General features: G+C 44.1%; 1 protein-coding gene across 3 annotated transcripts in view; it reads right to left on the bottom strand.

The window, feature by feature from the left end:
• The window catches only part of OSBP2 (oxysterol binding protein 2), a 346,797-nt gene that overhangs the window by 208,781 nt on the left and 116,812 nt on the right, over window positions 1-21,204 (bottom strand). The window contains exon 1 of one of the 3 annotated variants that reach the window (XM_019493722.2): window positions 17,141-17,257. The exons of the other annotated variants lie outside the window; for them this stretch is intronic. The gene's annotated coding sequence lies outside the window, so the exon portion shown is untranslated. Of the gene's footprint in view, window positions 1-17,140; window positions 17,258-21,204 lie in introns of those variants that run through there. 3 annotated transcript variants of the gene reach the window in all.

Genomic DNA, 21,204 nt, shown 5'->3' with positions numbered 1-21,204 from the left:
CTCTAGACCAACCCCAGCCCAAGTCCAAGCCCAAGAAACATCTTAGGAAGTCCCTCCCCCTGTTCAAAATGCCTGAGCAGTAGATATACCACCTGTCAGAACAAGGTATGTCAAATGACACCAATCTCAGCAACCACTTTACCATAATCCTGCTACACCACCCTGCCACTGTCCCACATGACCATCCCAGCCACCTACACAGCTAAACACTGAACCCACTAGTGAGTATTAGACACCCACATAATGGCAGCATCATTATGCTTCTCCCTCCCTCCAAACCACAAGAGGCACACCCAGATCTGTTTTGTGCAGCCTCCTTAGCCTGACGAAGGGTTTTTGAACCCGAAAGCTTGCTTAATAACTATTCTCCAACCATTTGGGTTGGTCTAATAAAAGATATCAAATTCACCCAAGGAACCTTGTCAAGACAAAGCTAGACCTACAAGGGTCCACTGGCAGGTCCATGGGATTTGGTAGGGCAAAATCATAGGGAAAGGGAGGGCCCTGTATTATCCCCAAAAGAGAAAAAAGGTGGTCAAAGGCAGCGTGTGAGGCATGCAAGGACTTCGGGGGTGGGGTGCTACCATCTCAGGGACCATTAGCAAAATCTATTGTTTTCCACTGTTTATGTGTGTGTTGGGGGGGGGGGGGGGGGTGTTCTACCATGTCCTTTCAGGGAGGCAAGGGGAGGAGGTAAGGCGAACAGTGTGGATCACTATGAAAACCTTTCCTGGGTCATTCCTTTGGCAAATCTCCCACTGCAACAATTTTAGTCAGTTGTGCCTCTCCCTGCAAGTATTGCCCATACCAAGACATCCATGGTTCAACATTCCCCACACACAACCAAAAGCTATTCCAGCTGGGTCCTCCCATCACCTGCTGTCGGGCACTGACCCACTCAGAGGAGGAGCTGGACACCTCTGGTCTCTCAGGCAGTGCTGCTTCTCCCTCCTCTGCCCCAGACACTAGCAAGCTGGAATATCCCCACCACCTCTTCTCTGCCCTGATATCACCCCACATTCCTGGCTCAAATACCTGCTCTTGTCTAGCATCTGGGACATGAAAGACGATCATGTCATCATAAATTGTCATGGCCTGCAACACTGGGGGCAATCTATGGTCCCTTGTGCTTCTTAGCCCTGCAAATTACAGAGAACATTTTCAGCAGCCCAATTCATGGATGCCTTCCCTAGGTTGACTCCTCACCCCCACAGGCCTGTGAGCAGGTGGTCACAGATAGAAAGGGGTTCCCAAGTCTGCAGGCAATGTGATGAGGCACCTAAAAAGGAAAGCAAAATGGAGCCTTCTTCACTTACTACCAAGTCTTTAGTCTCTGTCTATTTAGTGCCACCCTGCCTTGCCTCCTGCCTGACTTCAAACTAACACAGCTAACTACATCTACAACCAACATTTGCATCCATGGTACAAGCATCGTCAGCCCAAAGCCACAAGCTGAGACTACAGTTCAAAGAGTAGCAAGGATGAAGAGGAGGAGGAAATGTTTAAAGAGAAAGATCTGTGGCTGCAAAGTAGTACCATGTACTCATGGAATGCCAGATTAAGCTTGCTGCCCTGGTAAGGAAGCATACTTCCCAGGCCAGGCATGATGCTGCCCTCCAGGCATGGTGGAACACAAAAGGCACCACTGAGGCAGACCATGGACATACTAATGAAGAACCTCCATGAAGAAAGAGCAGCAGCCACACATAGACACTTTAAATGGCAGTCACCCATAGACACCTTTAAATGGCAGATAGAGAGCATCAAGCTGTGCTCCATTATGCACCCATATATCCAGACCTATCAATTAGAGACACAGGTCCATCAGCCTAGAGGAATCACCATCCATCGTAACTAGTCCCTGTGCGTCTCCCACCCCAAGCTAGGACTTCCCACCACAGTCCCAAAAAAAACACCTTCTCAGGGACAAATCTTCATGCCCTGGACAGTTTCCTCTACAGAGATGTGGTTTTTCCGGAAAATTTTGAATTGGAAAAATTCATCACGGCTATTTCATCAATGTTGCGGACATTCTTAGCTACTTCCATAATTGTATTGAGAGCAGTAAATAATTAATCTTCTGATAAATGTTGTCCTCTGTGTTGAGGATCCAAAAGATTTGCTGCCAGATAAACCAGATGAGAGCAAAACTCAGATCTCTTAGTAAACATTTGTTTTACTAATACTTCTTTTTTGGCTAGAGGTGAAGGCAAAAACTCAATTAGATTTTCAATCAGTTGTCTGAATATCTCTGGAATATTTGAAAGGTTTAGTGTATCTCCTTCAAGTTTCTTGATAGCCACTGAAACTCACAGTAGCAAATTGAACGCTCTTTGAACTTGAACCCAGAATGCATTGTTGTCGAGAATCTGCTTCTGAATGTTCAAGGGAAAAATCTGGGCTACTGTGTCATCTATTGAAGCACACTGCAAACAGTTCTTTGTGTGCTGCAAATTACGTAAGCACTTTGTAGCCGAGCCCCATCTTGTTTCTCCTGACAATAAAAATGCACTTTCCTTCCCCTGCTTCTCTTTCTGAAATTTCTTCAAAGTCTGATTAGCAACATGATGATTGTTGAATACCTTCACAATTGCTTTGCTGTTCGCCAATATTGTCTTCATTGTATTCACGCTTACTATGTCCCTTGCCAGAAGATTCAACACATGAGCAAGAGAGCAAAATACTATTAAATGAGGATACTTTGCCTTTAATATTTGCCATGCAGCTTTCATGTTACTCACACTATCAGTTACAAGGGCTTGTACTCTGGAGGGACCTGCACTTTCAATCTCTTTACTCAGTAATTTGATCCCTATCTGGATCCTGGCCCCAGCATTGACCAGTCAGGTCCACTGGGTTATGTCTAAGCCACCTGCCTGCACTCAGGAATCAGGGTCCCCCATTCCTGGCCCAGGTGCTTGACAAAGTGTGCCTGGTCCTGTGGGGTCACTCACCCCAGCAGGCTCAGGCACTGCAAGATGGCACTACAATAATGTATTCACCTGTATGACGAGAAAATTTGGTAGCAATTGCTTTCCAGAATATTGGTTCAAGTGCTGCTAACATAATGTTCAATAAAGGATTTTCTTGTATATCAGTCCATCCATCTGACATCAGTCAGTGATTCTGCTTGACCAATCGTTTGAATAACCATTGTTTGAGCTCTGTCACACTCTCTATCTAAAAGAGAATGTGATAAGCGATAACATGATGGTGTGGCAGGGCACCAGTGGTGCCTGATGCTTTAAAGGCTAGATCAAACACTCAGCAAGTGTTTGATTGTGGCAACCATTTTAGCACTCTGGCCCCCTATATAAATAAGAGCAGTTTGCTGCTGGGGGCCAGGTAAGAATCACTGCCTGGCTGAGCTGCTGTATGGGACTATCTTGCAGGTTGGAGCAGGAGGCTCTGGTCCTGGGCATGACCTAAAACTACACCCTGCCAGGAGTGGGTGGTCTGGTGGGGCTCCCAGTGGTGCAAGAACCCCAATAAAATGCCAGGCCAGTTACGACCCTGGTGAAAGGTGGGTAGGGCTGCCTTAACCCCAGCCCTCACCTTCAGGTGGGTTATATAATCCATCTAATCCAGGGAAGGCCAGGTAAGCTTCTTGCAGTGCCTGAGCCTGCTGGGGCGAGTGACCCTGCGGGACCAGGCACACTTTGTCAAGCACCGGAGCCAGGAATGGGGGACCCTGATTCCTGAATGCAGGCAGGTGGCTTAGACGTAACCCAATGGACCCGACTGGTCAATGCTGGGGCCAGGATCCAGATAGGGGTCAAAAGGGCCAGAGGCCCACTGCGAGGGACGCCCATACAGAGCAAAGAAGCTCAGGATCTCGACTGGCCTGAGACGGGGTCAGGACTTAAAGGGAAGCCGAAGGTCCCAGGGAAGGGACAGCTAATGGGCAAAGGGGATGGTTGAGGTGGCTGCTTGAGATGCCATCTGAGAGGCTTGGGCCACGGTGTAGAGGTGGAATGGAGCCGCAGATAGCACCCCCCAATATCGGGGTGTATAATGGGCAACCTCCCGCCTAATTATCACATCAATATTATTACATCAAGGTGTGGCAGAAGAGTGAGGCAGGTGGCTGACCCATAGAAAGGGGGTAGGCCAGCGCTTGCACCGGGAATGAAAGCTTCCCCTGTCACTGATGGTAACTTATATGACGGGCAAATTAGTTTGCAATGTTCCTTCCAGTATTGATTTTCAGTTATGGAAAGAGGTGTACCACTTGCAAATATAGCTTGAGCTAATGTTTCATCTGCTTTTTCTTGATCTTCTTTTGACATTTTGTCCACAAAGCTTAATAAAAAGCTTGACTGTCTTAAACAACTACTCATGGTGGATCGCATATTTTGTGACAGTTATCGTGAAAGCAAGGATCCTGCTTCTTTTTCCCCCAGACCTGGCAGCTCAACGTTTTTCATTTTCTGCAAATCTGCTATTTCATTTGAGCTACCAAGTTCCTCCAACAAAAGGGGGAAAAGGGTTTTATTTTATCCTGTTCTAGTCTGGCCTCAACCATGAGAAGAAGCAGCAGGGAGCTTGCTTCCCTCTTCCCTGCCAGAAAGAACACTGCTGCTCAACTTGCTGCTCAGTTGCCCTGAGACTGCAGAGCCAAAGGGAAGTATAGACTGGCCTCTGCCATCAGCCAGAGGACTAACCTCACACTGCTGGGTTGAAATAGTTAACTATTTATCTAATATGGAATTTAAAATATATATGGTTAAGCCTAAACCACTTTGGGTGCTTAGTGCAAGCAGAAAAGCAGGATACAAATATTTTAAATAAATAAAGAAATAGTAGTCCAGAGTTGCATTAACAACTTTTAAAGTTACAGTATAATGTTTTAAAACAATACAGATGCTAGTCTGTAGTGTGTGTTGTCTAACATATTAACTTGTTTACTTACATAAGATTCCTGAAGTAGGCTTTTCTCAGATGATGTAGTTCCATCACTTAGTTGTATTAGCTTTCTGTATATGGCTTGTACTCTTTAAGGACAGTTTCTACACGTTATTAAATGTTTCTTCACTTTTGTTGCATTATTAGCATACTCTTGCCTGCAATATTTACATCTACCACACTTTCTTCCTTCCTTCAGTGGCTTAACTTCACTATAATGATGCCACACAAGAGTTGTTTTTTTTCTGATTAGGCATTATTATGACTACTTCAACCAACAGCACTGAAAAACTAACAGATCTTATACAAACGCTTCCAACTTCCACAACTCAAGAAAAAAGTGAGACACTGGCTCTGTGTGCTTGCTGAACTGAAAGTGAAACAAAAATTAATCACAGTTTTAGTTTTGCTTTCACTTGCAGTCTGAACTGAAATAAGAATTTTAGCTTTGGTTTTGATTTAACCTGCACAGCCAATTAGGTCAATTCATAACTTGATCTTTGATTTGGATTATTATCCCAAGCAGATGCTTGGGGGTCAAGTAAACACCAAGATCTGCCATTCCCCACATGGCTGCCTTTGGGGGTTCAAGGTTGAGAGACATACTGGCATACCTGCTCACCCCCCCCTATCTGTCAAGTGGCACAACAGCATCAGATCCAGCATATTATGAAGTGCTTTAACTGAGAGAGGCCTGTACATTTCTATGGCATTGAAAAGATCCAATATAAAAGTACTTCAAAATAGGATGGATTTGAAACAATTCACACAGACATCTGTTCATGTAGAGACCAGTGTGAAGACTGCAATGGAAGCAAGAGGACAACTAAAGACAATGAGCAATAGGAACCAGGAAAGTGAACCTTTTCCATGACTTCAGTACTGATGAAAATACTGGGATGAGACCACTAGATAAAACCAGGTAAGTCATAAGCAGATATTGCTTATCAGCTCCTCAGAGAGCAGCATCAATGCATATCAAACCTGACCTACATCATCCAAAGATCAGTGGATACTTGCTCATGCCAAGGTATGTGAGGTGAAATGCACAAATAATCAAAGAGAAGGACCTGCCACACATACTTGCACATGCATCAGGATTTATATCCCACATTTGGAAAATGAAGGTGGTTGACTCTTCTGGTACCTTCTGCAGAATCCAAAAGAAGGATGTAGTGCAGATTTGCCTTTAGGGGCAGTGTGCTACAGCAGACCTGGCTTGGTTCTCAGTTCTATTTCTGAATGGTGCCAAATTACCGTGTGATAGTAAGCTGTGTCCCTCCCTGTTTCTCCATCTGCTCCTTTGGAAAGTACCACGAGAGAAAAAAATTAGTAAGGGTGTATAACGGGTGACCCATGGAGCCCTGTCAACCCCCAGTACTGCCTGCGGGTTTGAGCAGACACATACAGGGCACATGCTGGACCAGCCCTGTAGGCAGGGTATGGAACATGCACTGCAAATGGTGGCTGCCCCAGCTGCTCTGGGAGTACACTGCATGGGTGGGTGCCTGCAGCTTCCAGCACAGATCCTGGAGCAGCTGGAAGAGGTGCCGCATGGTGCACAGTCTAGCCAGGGTGCCTGCCCTGACAACTCAAAGACTGCACTGCATACAGCATCTGCAAGTACCACGGGTCCCGGACTAACTGGAGCAGGCACTATGTGTAGCATGGTTCCCAGAGCAGATGCCCTGTGTGATTCAGTCTGGCCAGAGTAGCCACTGCATGCAGCACAGCACTTGCCTGGCCAGTCTGGGATCCATGCTACACACCCCAGACCAGGCTGTGCCACCCATGGCACCCTTTCCAGCTATTCTAGGATCCATGCTGAACACAGTATAGGTCCCATGGAGCAGATGCCAGATTTGGTATGCTGAGGGAGAAGAGAGCAGGGGTCCATGGACCTGATCTGACCCCTGGCCTGGACCTGTGCCAAACTTCCAGCCCATGGAGCCAGATGAGTTTGACACCCAACCTGGTTAACTAAATCTTTCTGCTTGCAAAATGAAGGAGGAAATAACATAACTAACAAAGACAGGGAAAATGAGCTATTGCTGCCTAAGCCAACAACTGTGGACAGAAAAATCAATATATATTAAATGAAGAATACATTATTGTTCAGCACCTCACTCCAAGAAGCACAGCTTTCACATGTGCTTCAATCAAAAAGGCCCATCAAATTAGCATAACTAGGCAATAACAGATAAGGGAGCAGTATGAATAGCATTCTCATCCAGTCACCACTGCTTCTGAGTCAAAATGAGCAGGTAATCACTTCTACACAGGGCTAACTAGGGACTGCTTTTATCACAGTCTGAGTGAAGCTCTGAATCTGGAACGGGCTTCCAAGGGAGGTGGTGCTCTCCCCTACCTTGGGGGTCTTTAAGAGGAGGCTAGATATGTACCTGGTTAGGGTCATCTGACCCCAGTGCTCTTGCCTGCCCAGGGAAGGGGGTCGGATTTGATGATCTGCTAAGGTCCCTTCCAACCCTAATATCTATGAATCTATATATACCTCAGCAGCCACAGCAAGGTGTCTTAACGACACTACCACCTCATTTCTAAACCTTGCAAAAACCATGCCACTAGAAACATTAAGATATTTTTCTCCTTTCATAGAGCCAGAAGGAATCCAAATTCATTGGTTAAACTCCCAAGTAAAAGCAGTCTTCAGGAGGCCAAGGACCTCCCAAGGAGCAAAAGACCTCTCCTCAGGAACTGCCAGATATACTAGTCATCAGCCATGCACTTCATCTCATGTAGCACTGGGATTCAGTGTACAAAAGTGATTTACTATGAATGGGTAAAAATCTTCTGACATGACTAGGACATTCCATAACTGCAGGAGCCCATAAAAGGGGACTAAAAAGGGACAGGCCCTCTCTAAAGCCATAAACGTGCTACCACCCCTTGCTAGTCATTACAAGCATTTTGGAGTCACTTGAGAGTTGCTTTAAAACATATCACGTAAACATTATTTTTTATTAATAAAGATGCCTCAAGAAAAAGTGCAGCCAGATGGAAAAAGCAACTCTAACTTTATTTTGATAATTATCTTAATAGCTCTGGATCTGAGGGGTTTGGTTTTGGAATTTCAATTTGTTTGATTTTAAGTGTAAATTTTTTCCAGCAGTATTTGCATTCCAAACTTTGTGTTGCTGTGTAAGAAATCCAGAAAACGAAATTAGATTGGTTGATTTCACCTTTTTTTTCAATCTGGTTCCATTATCCACATTGGATGAAAAAAAAAAAAGGCAAGTCGATTTTTAAAATCCTTTCTATTTTCCTATTCTAAATTGTAATTAGCGATGTAAATTGAACACTTTTAATTTAAGAACAGAGATTTTAACCTGGCATTGTTTTTAAGGACACTATTATCACCCACTGGATACTAGACATTTAATTACTGGTTCTTCAGCAAAATTAAAGCAGATAAAAATTTAAGTATGTTGATACATTGAGGGTAGCATTCTGTTCCTTTCCTGGTTATCCAGGAGTCCACATTTGATTGTCTACCTGTGATATTATATTTTTGCTTGGTCATCTATGGGCATTTTTGGCACTTGAATGCCCAGAGGAATTCTACTTCTGATGTGCAGCCCTATGCAAGTGGATCACCATTTATTCCCTCAGACCAGGCAATAAAATACAAGTAAGTGACTTCCCATCTTTTCACCTAAATAGCTCAATGGCTAGAGCACTCACCTGGGAAGCCAAAAGACCTGCACTGTAGACCCACCTCACCCAGAGAGGGCTTCAACCTAGGTCCCTCTGCCTTCTCAGCCCAACCCTTGAGCTACCCACCATGCCACAAGTCAGCTGTTGCACAGTTCCTTCTCTGGGGATAATTTTGAAGGTGGCCCCCAGGGAAGCCACAAGAGAAGCGTATATGAGAGATATGGGAAAAAGAAAGGAGAAAGCAAGCAAGCCAGGAGTGCATGGTTCAGTGAGGTGGCTGCTGGCCTGAAAGGAGTGGGCCTGTGTTCTAGGCTGAACCCTTGTTCCCAGAGGAGCAGAAGCTTTCCTTCTGCACTGCCCTCCACCCATTTTTTCCAGTGACAATGCTAGTGGCTCAACCTCAAAATAAATGCAAGAGAATGGTGTGGTTACAGCTGACCTGTGGTGTGGTGGTCAGAGTGCTGGGAAGTGAGAGAGACCCTTCTTCAAGCCCCTACTGGTAAGGGCACCTGGATAAGGGCAGACCAGAATGCAGGACTTCTCAGATGAGTGATCTAGCCCCTGAATTATGAGCGCTCAAAGGGGTTACACACAGGGCCCTTTTCACTTTTGAGGCTAAGGCTGGTAGACATGAGTATTGACTGACTATTTTTAGTCCTCTAAATGTCCAAAAGTGGCCTACATAGAGGTTACTACAGATACTGCACAACTCAGTCTGCATGACTACATAGTCACACGTAGTCATCCATGCATGCAGAACTATGCATCCAGGAAAAAAAATTGTGCTGCGTGCTTAAGCACCAAAATGCCCTGTAGATAGCCCAAAAAATTCTACATAGACAAAGGAAGATCAAAATGTTGCCTAACAACATATTTGTTTCCCTGACTCTTTACCCTATTCATTCTATCTCTTCTGTAAGCAGTGACAATGCAGCTCTATTGCAAGCCCTACCATGTCTGACAACTGATGAAGAAAGGTCTGCTCTTGCCCTCAGCCCTGCATACGGATAGCAATATGCCCAGTTGCTCCATACATTAACTTTCTTCTTCCTGTATAAACCCTGTTAGTATTCCCGAACCTCAGCCTGTGTGTTCTGTGAGGTTACCTCCGTCAAGGATTCTTCCTCCACACCTTGATCCACAGCACTCTTCAGCGTGGCACAAAGCTCTTACTATTCCATTCTGAGCGTCACTTTTTCTAGAGCAGTGGTTTTCAACTGTTTTTCATTTGCAGACCTCTAAAAAATTTTGAATGGAGGTGAGGACCCCTCTGAATTGTAAGTATGGGTATTCACATACTTTTGATTGAACATAGTCATCTTTTGTAGGCCCCTTAGACCAAAGGATGGCAAAATACGGCCCACAGGCCATACCCAGCCTGCCAATTGATCCTATCCAGCCTCCTGGCCGCCTGAGATGGGAGGGCCACACCCTGTGCTGCTCCACTCTGCAACAACCAGGGCCAGACCAGGCCATGCAGTGTGAATACTCCTACACCCCCACAACATCTATCTCCCCCTCCCACACTCACCTTCCTGTTAATGCTGAAGCTGCACAGTCCTTGCACCACAGTTGCCAGGAGCCGGGCCTGCACAGGACAGGATGCAATGCAGCGTGCCAAGTAGCTGTCCCACCCACCTGCCCACTGAGATAAGCTGCTGTAGCTGTAGCACCATTAGGAGATGAATCTGTGCTGGCCACAGAAGGGGCTCAGCCTGGGCCATCCATCCCCAATTTTCCCAGTATGGCATGGCCTCAGCAGCTCATCATGGTGGGCAGACAGGCAGGACAGCTACTCAGCATGCTGCATCATGCCCCATCCTGTGTGGGCCTGGATGCCAGCAGCTGCAGTGCCAGGACTGTGCAGTGCCAACAGAAAGCTGGACACGGGGTGTAGAGCTACACCTATGCTGTATGCATAGGTGGCAGAAGGGGGTGGCTAATGAGGCTTAGCCCCCCCCAAATGTGGGACAGTGGCCCACAAAACAGCCCAGCTGCAGGCTTCTGGAGGCTGCAACAGGGGTGGGGTGGGAGTGGGGCTGGGGCAGGCACTGCACAGCCGGGTCAGGGCACAGGGTGGGGCACAGGACGGAGCCGCGAGCGACTCATCCGGTGGGTGCGGCTCCTGCTGCTACATGCATCCCAAGAGACATGGGGGGAGTCTGCCTCAGATCTGCACAGGGGGAGGCGGGCTGCCACTGTGGGCTGGGGCCAGGGCTGTGCTGTCACCCCATCCCTGCACCAGGCACCCACCAGACAAGCCGCTCGCAGCTCCATCCTGTGCCCCACTTGGGGGTGGGGGCTAAGCATGTGTGCATGCACGCACTCAGCCCCCCTAAATAATATTTTTCTCTCTCTGCCTATGCTGCATGGCCCAGCCCAGCCCCAGGTGTGGCAGAGTGGAGTAGCACAGGATGCAGCCCTCCCCGCTCGGGGTCTTGGCAGCAACTGGCATGCTGTATAGGATCAATTGGCATCTCCCTGCCCCACCCACCCTCAACAGCTCACCAAAACTTGTTAAGTGGCCCTCCAGCCCAAGTAATTGCCCACCCCTGCCTTAGACCTAGTCTGTGGGCCCCCAGGGGTTGAACACCACTGTTCTAGAGCTCGTTATAAAGGCCCTTGTTCTAGCTGGCTCAGAGAGATACAAGTTTTTATACTCTTGGGTTAGAGCTAATGAGACCCACCTCGTTTGATTACCAATGTGCAATTTTCCTGAAGGATCTTAGAATCTGCCAACCTTTCCTACCTACTATTAAATTAGCAATTCCCTATCCCCCAAATCATAGCAGTGCCTTCCTCTTAGACGCAGAATCTCAGTTCTATTCTAGTCTACTGTCCTTGTCATCATCATATGCAAATATCGTCAAGCAACATAAATAACCTCTCTAACCCTGACTTAGAATTTGGGGGCCAATGCACTGTTTCACTTCAATCTGAGAAAGGTCCTTTTTGCTAGTAATTTGTAGCAGTCCATTTAAACTACAAAGTAATAATGTATATGCAAACATAATCACCTTTTTTCTAGTAAATGCCAGATGTGTGACAATTTTACTTCTATCCTGAGCCAAAAAGAAAGGGCATGCAGATATTTTTATGGATGATACAGTCCCCACTGGTATATCAAGGATATATTTAGAGAATTAATGTGTTACACAGTGGGTGCATCTACACACGTGCTTTACTGCAAAGACCAATTAGCATCACCATCTATGCGTGCACCAGTATTAGGGCACAGTAAATTCACTTCAATGTAAGACAGTACTGTTGGGGACAGTACTGTCTTACAGTATAGTACTTATATGCACTGAAATGCACATGTAGACAACAGAGGCTGGCTGGGGCATGAGGGTGGTAAAGTGCAGGGGCTGCCTGCTGCCTAGCCCTGTATTTTAGCACCCTTGTGCCCCAATCAGCCCCAACTCTGCCCAACACCACCACCCATAGCCTGGGGCTGACCCCCCTAGCTCCCTATCAGCCCAGGGCTAATCAACCCTGGCTCAAAGTGCTGTGGTCCTGGATGCACATGTAAATGCTGCACCCAGGAGCAGTTGACTCCAGCATGAAGTGCGCCAGAGTTTACTGCTCTACCTTAATTGCACACATAGATGCACCCAGTAATAGTCAATGGCTATTTGAATCATTTCTCACCACATTCCTCTCTGCTCATAATAAAACGTTGAATTATTCACTGCTCTTCTCATTCACTCATTACCAATAAATTAGCATAAATCTGACATTAGAGTAGACATTTTGGTAGTTACACAGAGTAGCTTGCTCAATGGACATGTGGACACGTCACAAACCTAATAGTATATGGCCGCAAACCTCATTCATCACCTTCTAGTCTCCAGACACTGTGTTTTTCACTATCAACATGATTGATAAGCCATGGTCAGGAAACTTGCAGCTCAGACCCACAAGCACAACATGAAAAGCCATTCAGGGAAAGAGATATTCTCTTTGTTTTGATCTTTTTCAGCTGAAGTACTTAAAATACAGTGTTGCAGAAGAATGCAGACTTATGTTTGAATCTGATTGCAAATATTTTCTTTCCAGACAGTTGTTGAAAAAGATCAATGTTAAAATAACTTCAGCCTCTGGATTTTGTAATTCTAATAATACAGTGTCCTTCACAGGACCTTCTATTTGAGGAAATCAAAGTGCTTCAAGAACACAGAGCATTCAATAAACATTAATGAACTAAGCCCCCCCCCACACACATACACATCATCTCCCCCTCCCCATGCTTATGACAGAGGTATTATCTTTATTTTACATGAAGAAGGTTGAACTGAAGAAAGTAAAGGTTCAAACACGGCCTTCTATTTTGGTGGCCTAAATATGTGAGTTCCCAATTGAAGATAAATGGACCAATCACCCACTATTGCACTGGAAATTAATAGGACTTGTGGATGCCCAGCATTTCTAAAAATCAGACCCGAGGTATCAAGACATGTACCCCAAAACTGTGGAAATGCAGAAGCAAAGGTCACCCATTCAAAGGCTGGCCTAAGCAACCTGCCCAAGGTTATGCAGAAAGTCAGTAAAACAGATCCTAAACTTCCGCAGTCCCTGATACACAGACATGTAGAAAAATATAAGTCATTTTATACCACTGATAAAAAAAATACTTTGCTTTTCTTTAAGTTCAAGTTGTAATTTTTTCTCTTCTTGCCAGCTCAACTTATTTTCTTCCAATCAAAAGACAATACCAGAAGGAAGATATGCCCAAAGGTTTATCCTACTCTCACTAGGTTCACAGGCATGATGGATAGGCTTTCATCTCTACTAATTTCTTTTTCCATTTAAAGAATATGAAATGGAACCTAATAATGAAGAGAAACTGAGTAATTAAAATAACTTTCTTCCATTTAGACACTTGGGTAGATAAAGTATGGATCTTGTATTAATACATTAAATTCCTGCTCAAGATACACACACTGCTTTAAGATCACTTTCTACATATTTATGAACCACGAATCACTAAGCAGAGGGACTGTGTGGACAATACATCTCCATCTACTTTGTTGTTGTTGTTGTTGTTGTTATTTGTTCATTTATCTGATAGGACTCCACACTTTCCTTGTCTTGAGGTCAATGGGAGCTTTGCCATTGATTTCAATAAGAGCAGAACTAGACCCTTATAGACCCTTGTGTCGATGCCCTGATAAATATCTATTAAGCTTTAATCATTAAGGGATTGCTTTACTTTTATAAGCAGAGCCTTGGTACAGTGAATTAAACATGCGATACGATAAGTAACAAAATACACAAACTACTGTGTGGCTTTTAATGCTGTAGTTAATATTTCTTAATAACAAATAATTAAAACAAAACCCCAAACTTAAACCATGACGTCACTACTCCTCCTCTATAATTTTAAAACCTAAAATTACGCTAAAGCATGAGAAACCTAGTTTCTGACAGTAATGGAAATTGCCTGAGGCTGCGAATGACTTTGAAAATTTGTCTTGCTTTTATTGTAATTTTGGGTTACAGTGCATATCCAAATTCCCCAAAGCTATCAATGCTTCACATGGATCAATATATATAAACAGGAAAAAAGAAAGATTTTTAAAGTCTCCTTGAAAAGATGATAAAATATTTATATTTTGATAGTAAATTATATTAGATTTTTAATAAAATATACTCCACAAATAAAAGTGTTAGTCCTATATTTCATTATAGTATCTAAAAGCCATTTGTTAATTCACTGAAAAATATGCATGAATCAGTTACATTTCCCAGAGATTCATTATTCGTATTAAAATTACGTTTTAAAAATCTTAAGCTAACTGTTTTGTGCAAAGAAGTACAAATAAGAAAATTCAACATAACAGTTAGAGCAAACTTGTATGTTCAGTATTAAGCACCTTAAACCTTCACTGGTCTTGACCTTGAATCATAGCCTCAAAAGTGCTAGCACATATTTTGTTCCACACATCTAACATTTTCCTACAAAAAATTACTCTCTAAAATGGAATGTGTTTTTTGGTCCCTGCCAGAGGAACAAAACTCTGCTGTTAAAGTCTAACAGCTTTTTCCAAATGTTCATGCTAATTTAGGAAACAATTATTTTTCTAAGGAAGCAAAATACAATAACTTAAAAGTTACTTTTTATAGACCAAAATATTATGGGCTATAAAAGATGAAAAATGAATCTCTTCCTATACTTTAGCTCCAAATTAAAAATAAAACTACGGGTTTTTTTCCAGATACAATGAGAAATGTGACTGTTAGAACAGGCTGACATCATGTTAATTTTGGAAAAAATGCAGCCCAGTACTGCAACACTGAGGGCCTAAATCTAAGAGTGGCCAAAGAACTCCTGCACAATGCCTGTTAAAGTCAGCTGTGTCCCAAAGCTCAAAAACACTTCTGGCAAATCTTTAGTTCTATTAATGTAAATAACAATAATAGTGATGGGATTCTCTTATGTACCAATGCTTGATTACAAGCTTGTTAATTCTCTGGTTTGCCCAGAATGAATAAAGCAAAACTCATACCCTATGATTTTTTGTAAATCCGATGCTAAAGTTATATATGTACATATATGTGTGTGTGCATGTGTCTATACACACACACACACACACACACACACACACACAAATATATCTCAATTGCCTAATAATGTGACTATCATCACATCTTGATATAATCATTCCTTTGATGCTCCACTTATTTCTAATTATTACCAACCAAGCCAACACCTAAACTGCAGAACTATCAGACTTCAATATCAATTAACACCCTAATAAGAATGAAAAAGAATACAGCACAATTCTAAGTATGACGTTGTCTAAATTCAACCCAACACTTTTATAATTTGTCTCAAAAGATTATTTAAGAACAGGGTTATTTATAAATATACATTAGCATCTGATTAGAAATATATAAGTAATTAAAAATGAATTAATGAAAACCAAGTTAGCAGGAAAACTGAATATTTGGTAATTCTTTGTTAAAGGTGCACATGTCCAGTTTCCTTCTCTGTTCACTTCCATCTCCAGAGGACACATGCTCTACAGAGATTTGTTTTATCCAGTAATTCAAACCAGGTCTTGCAAGTAATTCATGCCAGCATTGCAGCATTCCATTTGCTGTACTAACCATAAAATCAATATACAATTTTACATATACACATCAATTCTTTTATCAATCCCAAACTCACAGGGATGCTCCAGGCAAAAGCCAGAAGAATCAGATGCTGGAACTGTTGAAATGTAAAATCAACTTGATTTAACAAACAAACTAAAACAAATTACAGCTTCTTGGAAACCATTGTTAGAAATCCTATCAAACGTTGCTGACTTCATCATATTTAGCTGGCTAAAATGAATGTTTGGTTTGTATGTTGTGCCTGAGCTGCAGACATTAAAGCATCTCCATTGCTTGTGCAGAAGGCGGGCATGCTCTCCCCCTCCTCTATTTCCACTCCCACCTCCCAACCACAATACGCCTTTCCATGCTCTTTGTTTTGGCAGAATGCAATAACAACACCCAGAGGGTTGCTTGTCAGTCTGTCTGTCTGACCTTGCCAGGTGATGGAGACCTCACTCTGGTGGGGACGCAGGCAAAGGTGACCCATGAGGTTTAAGCACATCTCCCCCATGGATGGCTGGCAGGTGAGGGGAGGCTTTGGGGGGGAGGGGAATCTGGAACTTCTTGTGCAGTCCAGCTTCACAGAGAGACTGAGAAGTGCTTACTCAGAGGCAGTATCCAGGCATGGGGGGAGGCTGGGCTTTTTTATACATATAATTCTGTAGTGATTCCAGATTAAATATTACATTTGCACTACAGAGAGAGAAAAATCTACTTTCAAGTTATTACCAAGTCTCAACCTCAGAGCCTCTGCTTCCTTCCTCACTGCACACAATAAGCAAATAGTGCCTCTTCTCAGCACTAGGAGGCAAAGCCCTTTCAGTAACATGCAGCCCATGTGGCTGTAAAATAATGAGAGCCAGAGTCTTTCAAACAGTTCACTTTATCCTAAATCAATTAGCCAAGTCTTGCAAAATTTATTTTCCTCCTTGCCTGAGGCAAATAATTTCTTTGACTGACAAGTAAAATACTATTAATTTCACTTGTAAGGCAGGTGAGTAGATTCGGTGCCTGGGATAACAATTAATATCAGAGAGGCTTTTGCAAGCCTGAACTGAGCAAGAAGAGTTCCTTTTATCCAGAAACTGTGCAAGCTGCTTTCTCTTCTCCCATTTCATCCCATCCCCCTGCTTCCCCTTCCTCCCCATTCTGTCCCCCCCGCCCCAGCCCAGCATGCCCTGGTTAGAAACCGGCTGCTCTGCTTTCAGGAGAGGATACAACAAGCATGCTCTTGCATGTCTTTATCCATTTCCCAGAAGAGATTGAGCTCTGGCACTCTGTTCAGCAGAGGCTCCAGGGCACTAGCAAAGCATACCTATCGCTGCAGGAGTCAGCAGAAGGGAAGAGCGGGCTGTGGGAGTGGGAGAGATTCCATCACAACCCCCATTGTTCTGCAATCACGGGGGGTTTCTTTGCAAAGCTGGGAGTAAAATTGCAAAGTAATCCCATTACTCACCCCCCAGATCCAGTCTCAGTTCTGCCTCAATGGCTGCAAGAGCCCTCGAGATTCTTGCAGCAGCAGCAGCAGCTGGAGTTGCACAGCATCTCCTCCTGCTACACTGTTCGCTCTTTCTTTCCCTCTCAGTTCATCTGGCTGCCTCTTCACAGTTCATTTACAGACCCTGCCTGTTTGCTGAAAGATCCAGACAGGAAAGGGAGTGTAGTCTCTGGACTGAATCTGCAGGCAGCTCTAATCAATCCCCACCCAGGAGAGCGGCTGTCTCCGCCACTGCTACTGGGGGCAGCTGATCAGATCAGCACCATGGACAGCTGCCAACCAACCCTCCAAAAGCCACAAGCACAAGTCAAGGAGAAGATGCCCATGACAGTGTCATTTGCAGAATAGCAAACAGAGCAGCAATAGCACCTTTCCCTCCCCCAGCCCAGAAAGACTCCCTGTAGAAGTTGAGAAATGTGGTGACCCCATATTGCAACATACTCCATTTTTTTTCTATTAGCATCCCATCTCCTGCCACCCCTTCCCACCTCAGTTTCACTCTAAGAATCAGTATGTCTGCTTGCACTGTAGCAGATGCTGATACAAGTCTCTAACACTACTGGCATCTTTGCTTAATCTATTCAGGTCTGAAACTCTTCCTTCAAGTAGATAAGGGACTGTCTATAAATTGAATTACTGTCATGATTACAGAGATCTCGATTACATGGAATATTAAGCATCAGGTCAAAGTCTTGAAACAGAGAGGCCAAAACAACAGAAATTGCCCTTAAATGTATCTGTAATAGGGAGAATTTGTCTCTATGCTAGCCTAATAAATCAGCAGTTGAAAGATAGGCGACTTTTGGCAGCAAACCTTTACAATATAATATAATCTCTTCAAAGTACTCTAGCTTTCCCTGAGTTTGTGCCTAAGAATTAACCATTTAAAGAAACACAACATTTAATGTCTACATACGACTGCATGCACAAATTTATTTTGCACACACATAATTATTACTTGATATTTATATAGTGGTAGCATCAAACTCCTGTAAACTATATTAAGGTTCCAGGCACTCTACAGACAGATAATAAATAATGCTTATGGCAGACTTTTATTGGATTTTAGGCACCTAAATAGCAGTTACCCAGCTGCACACGTGCAATTTTTGGTGCACTTGTGAAACAGTATTATTCTACATGCCTGCTTGAGCACCAGCCAGTAAATAAATGGAGGAAGAAGAAATCTCTTCCATCTCTTCTAAACAGACTATCCCAGAGCTGTCCAAATTCTAAGCAGCCAGGGGCCACATACAATATGTCCGCCTGTCCCCTCCCCTGCTGCACAGACCCACCTGACCCCCCACCTGACCCCCCCACCCCGCCACATGGGCTGCACAGTCACCTAGGGCCCTGCTTCAGGAATAGGCTCCTCCACCACACAAGGGGCATGGACTCCCCAGCTCCCCCACCAAGAGGGACCAGAAGCCAGAAGAAGGACGGGGAGCCTGGAGAAGGAGTAGCAGAGCAGTGGATAGAGCCTGCAGGCAGAAAATTAACCTCTAATGGGTTACCCCTTGGCTTAGTCCAAAAGCCTAGTGATTAGGGCACTATGCCAAGAAGCAGGAGACTCTGGTTCTGGGCCTCCTCACACAGAGGTAATTTGACCCTACATGGCCAGCTTCCTAACAAGGCACTGTAACCACCATGCTACAGGTGAAGCAGTAGCCAGCCTTTCTCTTGAAGCTGAGCCACTGCACCTTGCATTTGATAATGACTGGAATAGCTGGGAAACAGTGAAGAAGTCTATTTCTTACTGGAAGCAAGGGTCAAAGCTGGAATCCAGCCCCCCTCATCCATCTCACTAAGCGACATACCATCTAGTTTGTTCTTTCCATCCTTGCCCGATATTTCTTGGCTACCCTGGGGGGGTCAGCTTCAAGGGAAAGATTGGAGAGCGCACTAAATGATGCCTAACCTGTAGCAGAATAGTTACTGGTTCAAAAAGTCTAAAAGATAAAACTTAACAGGGAGATAACACCAACTAGTAGGCTGAGGGAGAGGCAGGAAAATTAGGTAACAAACCAAATATATAGCTCCATATAAAATTCAGTCATCTTGGTGTTTATGACATGATGCAAATTAGCCAAAATATATTAATCTAAAAATAGCTCACCACCATTTTACCCTTACTTTAGAAACAATCTCTGTCATCATCACCTTCATGAGCTCCTAGAGTGCCATCTACCGTGCACAAATAGACACAACAAAGCTTTAATGGAGTACAGGCATGTACACTCCTACAGGTGCCACTATTCCAGATAAATGTCATATTCTCCAAGGACACTACAAAAAGTCACTTCAGTTTAATCTGTTAGGAAGGAGAGGATGTAACACTGTGGAAAAGACAATGAATTGGCTCAGGAAACCTGGTGTCTATTCCAAAATCTACCAACTATGTGATCTTGGGCAAGTCACTTAATCATTAGGAGCTTTCAGTCTCCCCACTTGTATAATGAAAAAAAAGCATTATATTAGTATAGACAGGGGTAGGAGCTACATAAAAATCACTTTTAATAACTTTGCCAAACTTTAACTATTTAATCTAATTTTTCCATGCACAATGCCAGCCTCCACCTGTGCATGCAGGTGTATAGAGGGGTGGGGGAATTAGCTTTGAGAGACTTTTTGTTTGATTTTAAGATTCAAATCAGAGGCATTGGAATGGACCTCCTGGGCAATCTACACAGAATTTCCATATCGCTATTTCTCACTCACACTCAGCTACAAGGAACAATATCCAAAACACCAAGAACACCCTGCAATTTGTAGTAGTAGTTGGTTAATACCTGATCAGAAGGTCCTAGGAAAAAGACAGTTCCCCATGCTATAGAACAGGGGTGTCAAACTCGTCTCTTGCCCCAGGGCTAGATCCAGACTATGGGGCTCCTTGCAGGTCAGATCCAGCCCAAAGCCTACAGATCAGGCCCAGCTCCAGTGGCAGTAAAAGCATCTCCATCTCTTGCTCAATGCATGCAGCAACAGTGTCAGCTTCAGCTCCTTCCACATACCATGTGTCATAACCTAGAGATGGAGCTGCTGCCACCAACATCTTTCATGCCACAGCAGTTTCTCCAGCTCTGTCGCAGAGCACATGGCAGCAACAGCTCCAGGTTCAGCATGAGGCATGCAGCAGCAGGACCAGCAGCCAAGGAGCTGGGGCCACAGTAGTGGCAAAAGGCAAAGAAACCAGAGGGCAACCACAGCTGTGTCAGCTGTCACTTGCCCTCTTGTCACCAAGTTCACTGGAGCATTCATGAAAACGTGCTTGAATGTGCTCAAGGTATAAGTCTTCGAGTTTCTGAGTCAAAACCGTTAAAGCTCTAGTAACTCCACTCCAAATGCACTACTATTACAGTCTGTACTGTCCCACATTAGCATATCAAACTGATATATGTTATAAATTACTAGGAAAATATTAAAAATAATTTCACAAATATTCTGTAAGTTGTACAATTTAGTGTAAAAACCTAAGTTATTATTTTGTGCAAACATTTTTATGGCAGAATTAGGAACTGCACCCGCTAACATATTAGTGCACAGAAAGATCCCAGTGAGGCACAGGACTGAACTGATAATGTATTTTCATCTATGCTGCACTGTCCAGTCATAACAATCATGCAGGTTAATTTTCAGGCCAGACCCCAGCATCTTGGCAGGTGTGGGTTGGGCAAGAAGGCTGAGCTGTGGTGATGGAGGAGAGACTACCTGGTGGAGAACTATGACACCGAGTCCTGGAGTCACATGTTCCCATGACAAGACTCCATTGGTCCAGAGAGTTTCCAGGAACAAAAAAATGTAGGGTCGGGATCTCACGCCCCCCAGAGAAGGGAACACACAGCTCCAAGTTGCAGCAGGCTGCAAAGATCCATGGGGAGTCATGGAGAAAAGCCTCAGGGAAGCACAAAGCTAAGGCATGCTGTAAGAGGTGCAGACAGACAAACTCGGGGCAGCTGAACAATACTGACAGGACTGGAGGCAGAGAGACCACATGGAGCAGCAATGTGTGTTAAGAACCAGGA

This window comes from Alligator mississippiensis, chromosome 10, assembly GCF_030867095.1.
Source record: "Alligator mississippiensis isolate rAllMis1 chromosome 10, rAllMis1, whole genome shotgun sequence".
NCBI classification, from domain to species: domain Eukaryota; kingdom Metazoa; phylum Chordata; order Crocodylia; family Alligatoridae; genus Alligator; species Alligator mississippiensis.
This window is presented reverse-complemented; position numbering and strand designations above follow the sequence as displayed.